Here is a 16,417-nt window from a genome sequence, read left to right as displayed (position 1 = left end):
ACCAGTACTAAAAATAGCCTGTTGCCGGGTAAAGTAAATGGTCATTGGTACAAAGGAAGGACAAAAGGGCATGCTGACCACTAGGCCGTATGTTCATACAAAATGGAGGCCAGGGAATACAAAATGGCCCCCACACATTTGGTCAAGTTAACGATGAAAAGTTTGTGTAGCTGAGCTAAATGCTAATTCAGTTGCTGCCAAATTACGACAGTGGGAGCCGCGAGGCTCTGCCCTATCACAGCAAACAGCAGTGTCCCGGGGGTGGGCACCCCGGGACACTGCAGGAGCCAGCTCTGGGGGGGGGCAGTCCCCAGGGCTATCGAGGGCTCCAGGAGGAGAGCCTCGCGGCCCCCCTCCAAACATAGAAAAGCCCCGGAGGTGGTGGTCCCTGGGGGGTCCATCACGGACTCCCCTATAATAAATATTACAGCTCCGGGGAGGTGGCGGTCCCCGGGGCGAGTGGGGGGGCAAAGAGCCCCCCACACATAATATATATATATTTTTTTTAAAAAGGAAGCCCCGGGGGTGGCGTTTCGTGGGGCTGCGGGGGGGTCAAAAAGCCCCCCCGCCAACATATACAATAAGCCCCGGGGGATGGGGTCCCCGGGGATTATAAAAAATAAATATTAGCGGCTATTTTTATTTTACAATAGATTTACCGTAAGTCGTCCTGTAAGCGTACAAAACTAAATTCTTTTTAAAAAACTGAACATTGGGGATCATTGTAAAACCCCCTAACTAACCCAAGGGAGTCAGGAAGTCCTATAGCAAACAGCAAACATTTCCTGTCAATCTACACATTCAATCCACACACATATACAAATAAATTACAAATCACATTTATTCACACATTAAATTAAAATGAAATACACTTTTAAATTGCTTGAACTTTTGAACCCTTTCCAACTAGCAACACTTTCAACCCTTCCCCCAACCACATTCTGCCAGTTACCATAGAAACACTTCAGGGAACACCTTACTGACAACACAAGTGAAAAGTACATCATACATTGTTGCAAAACAAAACAGCAAGTCTGCTTGACTTGTCATTATACCAGCATATCTTAAGTAATGTTCTTTTCTACCACTTTTTCTTAACCAATAAATGACAAACTTTTAAAAAACAGAAAATTGCACCCTACTTTTGTAGCTAGTAACATTTCAAACAACCAATCACTTCTTTGCTTTTTTTCAAACCTTCACTTATCCACCATTTTAGAAAAAAACATTAAACTGCCTTTCAGAGACCATCTGAGTGCATCAAGACCTCTCTTCAAGATGCTTACAGTGTGGATTGTGGGACACAGCTATATTTTCTGGAGCGAAAGGTACGCACAACAAAAAGAAATTCACAAAGACCTAGGTTTACCAAATGTAGACATTAAATGGATTGGACAGAGAGGATTAAAGTGCCACCAATTGACGCCATTGGTGAAATCTCTTATGCATCGCCAAAACCCTCACCTCATAATTGTGCACTGTGGTGACAATGACCTAGGCACTTTGACTGGGGTAGGTCTGGAAATGTTTATGAAGGACCCCTTTACAGAATTGATGTCACTTTTCCCCCAAACTGCCTTTGTCTATTCTAATATATGTCAAATGCAGAAATGGAACTGGGCCAATCAATTTTGTCGACAAATTGAGAAAGCTAAGAAACATGTGAATAAATCTGTTTCTGCGTTCCTCCAAGACTATAGAATGGGGTCCATTTACAACAACAATTTGCGTTTCAATATGCAAGACATCTGTAGGAGAGATGGTGTACATTTCACAGATGAAGGGAACTTTAGACTCTGCATCGGTACTTACTTGACTAGGTACTAAAATCTCCCAATAAACACAAGGGCTCCTTTTAGAGCCACCAAACATCTAAACACATACACTTCATGAATATCTAAAAATATTTTACTTTTTCTTGCTTAGGTATGCTTACGGGACGACTTACGAACTCCGCACCGTACGTCAAACGTAATTAATACCGTACAAATCCCGGGGGCTAATTTAAAAAAAAGCAGACCAGGATTTATTTATTTTCACGTGGGACGCGTACGTACGTGGGGCCCCCTGAGCAGGCCCAGGGGGTCAGGGTGTGTCTCCCCTGCCCCCTTTGCGTGTTTTGCGCATTTGTTTTCTATTTTCTTGTGCCTCGGTTCTACCGAGGCACAAGATGGCTGCCAACACTTCCTGGTTTGGAGTGTTGACAGACAGTTGAAATCCAATTAGCATGCAGCTCGTGCTCTGGATGGTACGCGTACCGTACCGTAAAGACTACAGTACAGAGTACAGTAAGCTTCCATAGATATACTTATGATTTTACTTATGATTTTCTCAGGAACTACTGAACGGATTTACACCATTCAACAAAAAGTGTGATCTGCAAACAGAACTCTACCTTTTTGCCAAATTTTGTGTAATTCCGTTCAGCCGTTCGGGCTGTAGGCTAGCCCTGGCTAAAGGTCCTATGGAAAATTGCATGGGGAAAACACGATTTGGGTCCCCCTTTTTTCTCGGCCCCCGCTTCATGAATCACCCCCAAACTTTCAGGGAAGGAGTGGAGCGGAACAGGTAAGTTTCTTGGAGAAATTCGCAAAGATTCGTCTACCGGCGCCAAAGTTATTCCAATTAGAATGTTGCAAATTTCCTATGGAAACTAGGTTTTAACTATAACTACCTACTGGCGACCGCCAGTATGTAATATATATATGTATTACATTATATTGAATGTTTAGCGTGGAGCCACAGCCACGCACTGGGGACCCTTCCTTCACGTTCCAAGGTACAGTGACAGAAACCTGGACCGCCACTGAATCCCCAGAAGCGGCGTCTCTGTTGTCGACTGACAATCCATTACATATGGACAGACGTGGTCACGAATACTGGCGTCTCCAGACGCGCTGCATATGGGGACTAAGCGGCTGAAAGTGTGGGCTTTGGACGGCGTTTGTGGTCCAGCACAGTACAGGAGTTTAACCCCATCGCATTGCCAATCAGCCACTTACAAGAAGCCATTGAAAACAAGAGCTGACAGAGACACTCACCTCATAAACGAACAAACTGCATGCTGGATGTTGCAGTCTTCCCAATGGTGAACACTGAGTAGCACAAGTGTTTCTGAGTGTGATGCGGGTGGGGCGTGGCCTACACTACTTCAGGGGGTTTGGCCAACCTTCAAATGAGCAACTTACGGACTTCCTGCACCTGAGGCATCTGAAGAGGCAAATCGCCGAAACGCGTCATGCCATACTGAATAAATGCTGTTCACAAGCCCCGCTGTGTTCCCTCATCTCTTTTACGGAAGCAGATAATTTTGAATGTTTAGCGTGGAGCCACAACCACGCACTGGGGACCCTTCCTTCACGTTCCAAGGTACAGTGGCAGAAACCTGGACTGCCACTGAATCCCCAGTAGCAGCGTCTCTGTTGTCGACTGACAATCCATTACATATGGACAAAAGTGGTCACGAATACCGGCGTCTCCAGACGCTGCATATGGGGACTAAGCATCTGGAAGTGTGGGCTTTGGACGGCATTTGTGGTCCAGCACAGTACAGGAGTTTAACCCCATCGCATTACCAATCAGCCACTTACTAGAAGCCATTGAAAACAAGAGCTGACAGAGACACTCACCTCATAAACGAACAAACTGCATGCTGGATGTTGCAGTCTTCCCAATGGTGAACACTGAGTAGCATGAGTGTTTCTGAGTGTGATGCGGGTGGGGCGTGGCCTACAATACTTCAGGGGGTTGGGCCAACCTTCAAATGAGCAACTTACGGACTTCCTGCCCCTGAGGCATCTGAAGAGGCAAATCACCCAAACGCGTCATGCCATACTGAATAAATGCTGTTCACAAGCCCCGCTGTGTTCCCTCATCTCTTTTACGGAAGCAGATAATTTTGAATGTTTAGCGTGGAGCCACAGCCACGCACTGGGGACCCTTCCTTCACGTTCCAAGGTACAGTGGCAGAAACCTGGACTGTCACTGCATCCCCTGAAGCGGCGTCTCTGTTGTCGACTGACAATCCATTACATATGGACAGACGTTGTCACGAATACCTGCATCTCCAGACGCGCTGCATATGGGGACTATGCGGCTGGAAGTGTGGGCTTTGGACGGCGTTTGTGGTCCAGCACAGTACAGGAGTTTAACCCCATCGCATTGTCAATCAGCAACTTACTAGAAGCCATTGAAAACAAGAGCTGACAGAGACACTCACCGCATAATCGAACAAACTGCATGCTGGATGTTGCAGTCTTCCCAATGGTGAACACTGAGTAGCATGAGTGTTTCTGAGTGTGATGCAGGTGGGGCGTGGCCTACACTACTTCAGGGCGTTGGGCCAACCTTCAAATGAGCAACTTACGGACTTCCTGCACCTGAGGCATCTGAAGAGGCAAATCGCCGAACGCGTCATGCCATACTGAATAAATGCTGTTCACAAGCCCCGCTGTGTTCCCTCATCTCTTTTACGGAAGCAGATCATTTGAAATGTTTAGCGTGGAGCCACAGCCACGCACCGGGGACCCTTCCTTCACATTCCAAGGTACAGTGGCAGAAACCTGGACCGCCACTGAATCCCCGGAAGCGGCGTCTCTGTTGTCGACTGACAATCCATTACATATGGACAGACATGGTCACGAATACCGGCGTCTCCAGACGCGCTGCATATCGGGACTAAGAGGCTGGAAGTGTGGGCTTTGGACGGCGTTTGTGGTCCAGCACAGTACAGGAGTTTAGCCCCATCGCATTGCCAATCAACCACTTACTAGAAGCCATTGAAAACAAGAGCTGACAGAGACACTTACCGCATAAACCAACAAACTGCATGCTGGATGTTGCAGTCTTCCCAATGGTGAACACTGAGTAGCATGAGTGTTTCTGAGTGTGATGCGGGTGGGGGGTGGCCTACACTACTTCAGGGGGTTGGGCCAACCTTCAAATGAGCAACTTACAGACTTCCTGCACCTGAGGCATCTGAAGAGGCAAATCGCCGAAACGCGTCATGCCATACTGAATAAATGCTGTTCACAAGCCCCGCTGTGTTCCCTCATCTCTTTTACGGAAACAGATAATTTTGAATTTTTAGCGTGGAGCCACAGCCACGCACTGGGGACCCTTCCTTCACGTTCCAAGGTACAGTGGCAGAAACCTGGACCGCCACTGAATCCCCAGAAGCGGCGTCTCTTTTGTCGACTGACTATCCATTACATATGGACAGACGTGGTCACGAATACCGGCGTCTCCAGACGCGCTGCATATGGGGACTAAGCGCCTGGAAGTGTGGGCTTTGGACGGCGTTTATAGTACAGCACAGTACAGGAGTTTAACCCCATCACATTGCCAATCAGCCACTTACTAGAAGCCATTGAAAACAAGAGCTGACAGAGACACTCACCGTATTAACGAACAAACTGCATGCTGGATGTTGCAGTCTTCCCAATGGTGAACCCTGAGTAGCACGAGTGTTTCTGAGTGTGATGCGGGTGGGGCGTGGCCTACACTACTTCAGGGGGTTGGGCCAACCTTCAAATGAGCAACTTACGGACTTCCTGCACCTGAGGCATCTGAAGAGGCAAATCACCGAAATGCGTCATGCCATACTGAATAAATGCTGTTCACAAGCCCCTCTGTGTTCCCTCATCTCTTTTACGGAAGCAGATAATTTTGAATGTTTAGCGTGGAGCCACAGCCACGCACTGGGGACCCTTCCTTCACGTTCCAAGGTACAGTGGCAGAAACCTGGACCGTCACTGAATCCCCAGAAGCGGCGTCTCTGTTGTCGACTGACAATCCATTACATATGGACAGACGTGGTCACGAATACCGGTGTCTCCAGACGCGCTGCATATGGGGACTAAGCGGCTGGAAGTGTGGGCTTTGGACGGCGTTTGTGGTCCAGCACAGTACAGGAGTTTAACCCCATCGCATTGCCAATCAGCCACTTACTAGAAGCCATTGAAAACAAGAGCTGACAGAGACACTCACCGCATAAACGAACAAACTGCATGCTGGATGTTGCAGTCTTCCCAATGGTGAACACTGAGTAGCACGAGTGTTTCTGAGTGTGATGCGGGTGGGGCGTGGCCTACACTACTTCAGGGGGTTGGGCCAACCTTCAAATGAGCAACTTACGGACTTCCTGCACCTGAGGCATCTGAAGAGGCAAATCGCCGAAACGCGTCGTGCCATTCTGAATAAATGCTGTTCAGAAGCCCCGCTGTGTTCCCTCATCTCTTTTACGGAAGCAGATAATTTTGAATATATATATATATATATATATATATATATATATATATATATATATATATATATATATATATATATATATCAATCATTTTTTTTTCACAGAAAAAAACCATAGGTTTTAGGGGTGTTATAGTTAACTGGACATTTCACTCATACAAAACCATTGAAATTCCTCAGTTATAGTTAGTTGTACTAACTGTAACTCTCGCGCCTGCAATCCACTGGTGATGATGTCACATATTACGTAATTCATGACATGGTCAGTGATATCACTGATGACATCACTGATGACATCTCAAATGACACCACTGATGACATCACTGATGACATCATCCATTGAATGTGGTTTGGTTCCATATGTCAATTTTTATTATATATATAGCAATATGCATTGAAGAATGACTGGATGTATAAGTGTCAGGAAGGAGTGTTTAGTAGCAGTGTGATTGACTGTTTACTTGACTAATTTATAGTGTCTCACTAAATATATTGGATAGTGACTAAACTGTGAATATCTGTATTATTTTCTCAGTTGTTGTGTAAACTGCTGCACCATTTGGTTACTAGCTACTTCAAAGTTTATATTAGTTATTGACTAGTTAACTGATTATTTGTATGGGAGAGTGAATGTGTGTGTTGATCCAGTAGGAATATGACTTTAAGAGTACACATTATAATAGTTGTTTGAGTGAATGAATATGTATATGGATGTGCTGATGAGCAAATACATCTCTCAATGGTACATGTCCAACAAACTAGAACAAACACTAGGTATGAGTTACTATCTATATGAATAAATGAAGTGGTGTTTGTATAAGTGTGTAGCTGAGTAAATATAAGTATGATCCATTGTTTGCATAAGTGAGTAGGATGACTGCATAAGTAAATAGGATGTGTGCTGGTGTGTAATGTCAATATAGGTGTATAAGTATATTTGATAGTGTTCTATTGATCATTGACAACATGTATGAGTGAATCTATAGGTAATTGATTAGATGTTTGTGTAGATCTAGGAATCAATGAGTGGGATTTTAGGTACTTGTATTGCTGTGTCAACGGATTCAAATATGGTACTCTGTATTTTACAGTGAGTGATGAAAGATTATAGTAGTGTATTATTAGGTGTTTTTGAGATGTCATCAGTGATGTTACTGACCATGTCATGAATGATGTAATATGTTACATCATCACCAGTGGATTGCAGGCGCGAGAGTTACAGTTGGTACAACTAACTATAAGGGAGGAATTTCAATGGTTTTGTATGAGTGAAATGTGCAGCTAACTATAACACCCCTAAAACCTATGTTTTTTTCAGTGAATTTCTAAGGTTTTTTAAATTATAGTTCCTAACTATGACCTGCCTGAAACCTATGTTTTGTTCAGTGAATTTCAAAGTTTTTTAAAATAATAATTCCTACATATAATTTTGACCGCTTCCCCATATTTTCAACAACAAACGAAATCTGCAATGCCACCTAAAAAATCAGGCAATAGTTCCACTTACCACTAACAAATTAACATCAACATTTAAGTACTGTAAGAATGTCGAATATGTACTGTGTGAATTACATTCAACTCACACCCATGTTTAAAGAGCAATATGTGATAGAGGTTCTAATTATTCACTTCCGACACCCAACAAAATCACAATAACCAGCGCCACGATCACCACAACCACCCCACGGACCCCTCCCCCATAGTACATCAGAGGCAGAGCAAAACAGTACTACGGACCTTTCCAAAATAATATATCTCCTCAACAGTACACTACTTTAATCTACAGAGATGTGGCAACCAAGTATGTATAAGGGAAAGAATTCGAACACCAACAATAATGTATACAACGCAAAGACTACCGTTGAAATACTATACACAATTCACTATAGAAATCAAAAACATTTCAGTGTGTACATATAACATTGATACGCGGAGTGTACTGAATAGTGGACGCAACTATATTATCTCAGACACTGAGGAATATTTCTCTCATGTAGCTGTGTTCATCCCTCCCCCGTTTGAAACAGAAGCGGAGTGGGCTACTCCAACACACACAACCTCAACGTAAGACTATAAATAATTAGGCCAAGCCTTTAGCGTGGTTCACTTCTGCAAAGAGAAGAGACCCTGTAACAGCGAAGGTCCGCACCCTCCCACATGGCTGCCGCCATGACCGCGTGCTTCCTCAATACAGGCTGATTGCAAACTCAGTGCCACAGCACCGCAGACTTATGTCTGTATCGACTTCTGCCTTTGATCTCCATTGCGGACAGCAGGGTTCACAACTTGAATTCAGATTTCGATCTGTGCTACGGACAGGGTTGAATCTAGCCTTGCTTTATTTAAGGTATAGACAAATGGATTCTATGTCTTCAGATTTTGTAAAAGAATGTTACAAAAAGCATTCATCTATAACTGTGCTCACTACAGTCTTCAATCTACACTGCGAACAGCAGGGTTCACAACTTGAATTCAGCTTTACATCAAAACTACGGACAGCATTAAATCCAGCCTTGTTTTATTTAAGGCAGAGACAATTCTACTATGTCCTCAGATTCTGTTAACTGTGACAAAATACCATTCATCGATCATTGTGTCGACTACTGCCTTCAATCTACACTGCGTACAACAGGGTTCACAACTTGAATTCAGCTTTGCATCAACACTACGGACAGCATTGAATCCAGCCTTGCTTTATTTAAGGCAGAGACAATTGTACTGTGTGCTCAGATTCTGTTAACTGTGACAAAATAGCATTCTTCGATCTTTGTGTTGGCTACTGCCTTAAATCTACACTGCGTACAACAGGGTTCACAACTTGAATTCAGCTTTCCATCTACACTACGGACAGCATTCAAGATATTCTTGATTTATGTAAGGCAGAGACAATTTTGTTAATAAATACCACAAAAAACATTCCTCTATGTCTATACTAAACACTGCCTTCAAATGTACACTGCGGACAGCAGGATTTACAACTTGATACCAGAAGCGGTTAAGCACTACAGACAACATTGAATTCATTCTTGATTTATTTAAGGCAGAAACAATTCTACTGTGTCGTCAGATTTTGTTAACGTATGTAACAAAAAAGCATATGTCGATGTTTCTGTGGACTACTGCCACAAATGTACTCTACGGACAGCAGGGTTCACAACTTGAATTCCGCTTTCCATCTACACAACAGACAGCATTCAAGATATCCTTGATTTATGTAAGGCAAAGACTATTTTGTAAAAGGATGCCACAAAAAACAGTGAGTTCTGTTTTCAAACATACACTCTGATCAAAAGAGTTTACGGCTTCATACCAGTGGTGCATAAGCACTACAAACAACATAAAATTCACTCTCGATGTTTTTAAGGGAGAAAAATACTACTGTGTTGTCAGTGTTATGTCAGCAATGAGGCATACTATCACTTTTAAGTGGAATTGATGCAGAATTCAATCGAAAAAGTACATTACTTCAATTACTTTCTCTCCCCCAGACCACATATCAACACAGAATATGTACACGCTAAGCACCAGAGATACTAGTAATTCAGTGCACCAAAAATGATTATCACGTGGCCTTACAAAGGCACCATTCACAACACAAAAAACATTACTATCAATACAACCTGCTTGGACCACGCATCATCGCAGGCTCCACAGAACCTTCTTGTTTTACATTCCACTAACTCAGTGTAAACCAAAGTAAGTATAACACCTATCAAACCCTACATAATATCCCTTTATTATGCTTCCTAGAAAAACTTATATCACTTATAAATTGAGTTCAATAATAAATTGCACGCTGCATACATATTCTATTTTCCACTTCAATCATAATTGCAGATGATGCACTCCACCCTTAGATGTACTGGGGACAGCAGGGTTTACAACTTGAATTTACGTTTGTATATCCACTACAGACAGTAGGAAATTCACCCTTGATTTATTTATTGCAGAGTCAATTATTCTGTATGTTTTCAGATTTTGTTAAAAAAAGTGAAAAAAAGCATTGTTCTATAACTTTACTGACTACTAGCTTCCATGTACACTGTGCACAGTAGGGTTCACAATTTGAATTTACCTTTTCATCTACACTATAGACAGAATTAAATTTAGCCTCGATTTATTTAAAGCAGAGAAAAAAATATTGCTGTTGCACTGGTGGTATGCGCAACCACATTCAATCGTTGCATTCTGTGAACTATGATAACAAAGAATGTAGAAATGTGTGCAAAAATGTACCTCCACTACAGGCAATACCAAGTACCTCTGGGGTATCACCTTCAAATTCGCCACCAGACATACGTCCACAATTTGAGAAAGTCAGAATGCACAGAGTGAAATGCAATCGTTTATTTTGTTATGGGGAGCAATCAGTAGACCTAGTTTGCAGAGCAGTTGATAACCATCGATGCTACTTTTTTTGTCCTCCTCAAAGTTCATATAGTCCAGTATACAACAAATAATGATTTCAGTACAGCCCCCTCAGACCACGCATTATCGCAGGGTGAGCACACGATAAACGCCAGATGTACCATTAACTCAGTACACCGTAAATAATCGCCATGTGCCCTTGTTAAGGCAAAATTCAATAGTGCGGTGGCCTGCCTGGACCATGCATCATCGCAGGCTGCACACAAACCGCCCTACCTCAGTGCACCACAACTCATGAATCCTTTACGATAGAATGTTCTGTGTATTATTTCACATATAATGCTCCTACATTAATACAAAAGAAGTCATAAACCGTTTATGATTAAATATCTGTGTATGATATCATGATTACTATTCGACTTGTTACCAACAACAACGTAATAAAATAGAGTTGAGCACCGAGCCCGTACCCACTTCAACTATCTATCTGTGTCTGTGTATTTATTATGTTTCTAAAATGCTGCCCCAGGGCCCTACCACATTATATTGTACTATAAATAGCGTATGCAACCATCTTACCTGTGACAGTCAGTGTGGGCTATTCCTCCTTTTTTTTTTTAAAGCATATTTACATAGCGCAAAATCAACCCAAAATTATATCAGCAATTTACATAAGCACCGTATTTACAGTACATTTTCAGGCACGCGTAGATTAAGTCATTTCTCTACAATAACTGGATGTGGACCCAACTCCGATACTCAAACACTGATTTCAATCATCCAGTTCTACACTATACCTGAATGACCACATATGTATATATATTAGCTGCCCTTCATGTGCCAAAAACTGCAACTTACACCTTTCACAGCCCTGTATTACTAAAGCTACAACACTCCACTGAATGTACAATAAACATTCATAATAGCAGAAATACGTCAGGTCCATCATCTTTTAGGTGTGCAACTATGAACGAATATAGAGTCAGTGATACCCCGTACCTTCCATGTTGGCCAAGTTGTGGAACTTTACAGATATAATGACACATTTGAGATTAAGACCCGGGGGACGTCAGCACTACAAAAAGGAAACCCAAATCACATGATTTTTCATATAGCTCATGACGGGACCACGCCCATAGCTCCGGAATCATGGTTCAGAGCCTCGCACAGTACTGGCATACGTCAGGCCAGACCACTCTAATTACACTCCCAGGAACAAACAAAAACGCAACATTGCCCAGATTTCCATTTTAGTGATTTCTTAGTTCCAGGTCTAGTTGTCAAAACGGCACACACACACTCCCTCATGGCTGGTATACACCCACACCACACCCATCCAGCACTTGCGTCACTAAACACGTGACCCTACAAATAAAAAATACGGGGCACACGTGCTCTACGCCATTCTAGAGGTGCTCCCATCGCAAGCGCTGTAATGGCCCGTCCTGGTGGTTCGGACACCTCATGTAGGCTTACACACCAACACGAAAACGGATAAAGACATTCACACAGTTTAGTCACTATAACTATAACTTGCACCCCCGCAATGCACTGCTGATGACGTTGCATATTAAATCATTCATGACATGGTCAGTGACATCACTGATGACATTTCAAATGACATCACTGATTACATCATCCAGAGAATGTGTATTTCTATAAAGTTTAAATATTTATTATATATATTCCAAGGTGTATTGAGGAATGAGTAGGTGTATAAGTGTCTGGATGGAGTTTTTAGTAGCTGCGTGACTGACTATTTAAGTGGGTTATTACGTGTGCCTTATTGAATGCATGGGTTAGTGACTAAACTGTGTGAATGTCTATATCAGTTTGTCTGTTGTTGTGTAAGCTGCTGCATGGGTTGGTCAGTAGCTACATGAGTGTCTATATGGGTTATTGATTGGTTGCCTGAATATTTGTATGGGGGACCGAGTGTGTGTGTGGGTGGATGGGCGGTATGAGACTCTGTGCATAGATGTGTGAGTGGTTGATTCCCTGGGTGTATTAGTTCAAGAGTGCACGTGGAAACAGCTGTATGGGTGGTTGAGTGTGTGTATAGGTGTATTCGTAAGTGAATGGATGTCTCAGTGGTGCATGTCCAAGTAACTGCATATGTAAAAGACCGTGTATGTGAGAATTGGAGTATATAAATGACTATACATGAGAGTCGGTGAGAGTGGCTGTATGGATGAGTATGTACTTGTATCAGTGAATGTGTAAGAGAGTAATTTTGTGTTTCTTTGTGTTTGAATAAGTGATGTATAGTGTGTATAACTGTATAGGTCAGTAAATGAAAGTGTGATTGATTCTTTGCAGGACTGACTAGGTGTGGAGTAACTCTGGATGAGTGCTGGTGTGTGAGTGTCTGTGTAGATGTATGAGTGCATATGATAGTGTTGGATTGATGAGTGACTGCTTGTATGAGTGATTCTTTGGGTGAATACGTGGATGTGTGTGTAGACCTACGAACCAGTGACTAGATACATAGTAACTGATATTGGTGTGTCTATGGTTTCAAAAATGGTATTCTGTTTCTTGGAGTAGGTGTATCAAAGGTTATATTAGGGTGTGAGAAGGTGCATCAGATTGTCAAATTGATGATGTCATCAGTGATGTCATAAGTATAACATAAGTCATAACATAACATAACATTAGTGATGTTATTTGAGATGTCATCAGTGATGTCACTGACCATGTCATGAATGATGTAATATGTGACGTCATCAGCAGTGCATTGCCGGTGCGCGAGTTATAGTTAGCTCAACTAACTATAATGGGCGTATTCCTATGGTTTTGTACGAGTGAAATGTCCAGCTAACTATAACGTCCCAGAAACCTATGGTTCTTTCAGTGAATTTCTATGGTTTTTTAAATGCTAATTTCTAACGATAACGTCCCTGAAAACCTATGTTTTTTCAGTGAATATTACAAGCTGGCAGTCACCAATAGGTAGTTATAGTTAGGACCTATTATCCATAGGAAATCTGCAATATTCTACTTGTAATAACCTTGGTGCCGGCTGACAAATCTTCGCAAAATTTTCAAAACTGGTGGGGCGCTCCGGTTTGCTCCTATCCTGAAAGTCTCGGGTTGAACGTGAAGCGGGGGAAGTAGAACCGAGTCACAAGAAACCTAATAAAAAAATTCGCAAAACGCAAAAAGGGGGCAGGGTAGAAACACCCTGACCCCCTAGGCCTGCTCAAGGTGTCACACAAGGACCCCCAAGGCCCCAAACATTATTTTTTTTTAAATCGGCAAAAATCAGCGCAGGGTGCGTGGATCCTGCTGATAAAAAAACCGAAGTGTGTGCTCCCGCGCTATATTAGTTATTAGCCCCCGGGGTTGCCAAATCCTGGGGGCAATGAAAAAATGTAGGTCGGGGGTCCAACGGGGCCACCTGGCCCCAGGAACCGCCGCCTCCGGGGCTTTATTAAAAATTGTGCGGGGGGCTCATAGTGAGACACTTCAAATGAGTCACTTAGACAGTCAATGGCAGTGCTACTAAATCCTCCATCCAGACACTTATACATCCACTCAATCTTCAATGCAGATTGCTATATATATAATACTTATTTAAATATCAAACCAAACCACATTCACTAGATGATGTCATCAGTGATGTTATTTGAGATGTCATTAGTGATGTCATCAGTGATGTCACTGACCATGTCATGAATGATGGAATATGTGACATCATCAGCAGTGGATTGCGGGCGTGCAAGTTATATTTAGTTCAACTAACAATACTGGAGCAATTTCCATTGTTTTGTACGGGTGAAATGTCCAACTAAATATAACACCTCTAAAACATATGGTTTTTGTCAGTGAATATATATATATATATATATATTACCTACTGGCGGTCGCCAGTAGGTATATATAGTTAGGATTTTTTTCCTATGGGATTTTTTAAAATTCTATGTCTAATACCTTTGGCGTTTGAGGACGGAATTGGCTGAATTTTCAGGAAAATGGCACATTTTTTTTCTGAGCAGCCCCTGAACATTTGGGGGGGTTTCGTCAAGGGGGGGCTGAGAAAAAAGGGGGGTCCCAAAACGCGTTTTTCCCATTCATTTTTCCATAGGGCGGTTGGCCTCACTTTTAGCCCGAACGGCTGAATGGATTTGCACGAAACTTGGCAAAATTGTAGGGACTGGTAGCCCGATGTGCCTTTGCTAGGTCTCAATATATGCGGTCCAGTGGATTTTGAGAAATTAACGTTAAAAAAAATATATATATCTGTAAGTGCGCTCCGGGCAGCGCCCCGGTTCGCGTACCTGACGCGTAACGGAACTTCGCGACGCGAAGCTGATTGGCTCTCCGGTGTCTGTCAACATTCTAAACAGTCCGGAGCGGCCGCCATCTTGTCTCTCGGTAGGATTGAGACACGAGAGGAGGCCAAAACAAAGGGGTAAATGACCATAAGGGGGCATAGCAGATCCTCCCTGACCCCCTAGGTTTGATGTGGAGGCTTTAAAAGGGCCGCGCGGGGAAAAAAAAAATAAAATCTTTTTTTGCGTGGGGAGCGCCTGGTACGCGCACCGGGAAGCGGTCCGGGGAGCATACTATAAGGAAAAAGAATGATAGACCTTTTAAATATTGTATGTTTATTGATTGTTCATTTTGTTGTTTTTTTTGTTGTTTTTTTTAATTAAATATAAATTTATTTTTGTGATTCTTTTTCCAAATTTAACAGAACATTTAACAACAAATTGTCGGAAATGTCCTCATTTTCAATCAGCGAATCTACTGCATCTACACATTGAACTAATTCATGATCCCGTGATTCATCCATGAAATCTGAGTCATAATTGTCCTCAATTTCTTTTTCTGTGTTGCTCTCCAGAACAATTTTGAAGGAAATATTCTGCTCTCCTTCCATTTTCTTGCTGTAATTTGCATAAAAAATAAATATATCAGTAGAGATAGGGCACTAAGTTCAGATAGGTACTTGTGAGTTTATAACAGAGAAGTAATCTATGGGCACTGTATGGTTTCAGGCGTGAAGTAGTACTATTAAAAAGTGCCTGTGAAGAAGCCTAAGTAAATTCATAATTATACCACAGAAACCTAAATCAATCCATAATTATAATAAACAAGCCTTTCTCAATGTCTAACTGTTACAGAGGGACAGTATATAACTATCTAAAAATGTTTTCCCAAATTAATTTAAAGTGCATGACATAGTTCTCCTTTCAAATTTACAAAATAACATCTTACCTTTTAAAAACAAGTTTAAGTTGTCAGTGAAAATGCTCTTGCAATGTACTTCAGGAAGTAGGAGTCAAAATGGCTGTGTTTCTCTCTCTTTCTTTATATATATTCAGGTACATAACCAATCAAATGTCAGGTAAAAAAAGTAGAAAATGAAAGTAACATTTTAATTGGTTGTCAATTCCAACAATTCAGATGTGTTTTGTGAAGTAATTTACCTCAGGGTATTTGGAGAGGTCTACAGGCTAAATGGCTAAATGGAATTCCAACCAAATTTGTGAAAATGGTAGGGATTGGTATGTAGTATGAGCTAATCTATATTTGGTGAAAGTGTTTCCAGTGGTTTTTCTGTATATTACTTTCCCACCTTTTTTGAGCGAGCGCTTCCCGGTGCGCGCCCCGGTACGCAAACCGGCAGCGTTACGGGAGTCCTCCATTTTGTGTTTCGGTAGATTTGAGATACAAGATGGAGGGCAAATAATGTTGAGAATGGGTAGAAGGGGGCACGGTAGACGTATCCTGACCCCCTAGGTTTGCTGAGGGTGGCTGAGGAAGCCCATATGTGCGGAAAAAACCCCCATTTAAT

The sequence above is a fragment of the Lissotriton helveticus genome, chromosome 1_1 (assembly GCF_964261635.1).
Source record: "Lissotriton helveticus chromosome 1_1, aLisHel1.1, whole genome shotgun sequence".
In the NCBI taxonomy this organism is placed as follows: Eukaryota; Metazoa; Chordata; class Amphibia; order Caudata; family Salamandridae; genus Lissotriton; species Lissotriton helveticus.
Note: the sequence above shows the minus strand (reverse complement) of the source record.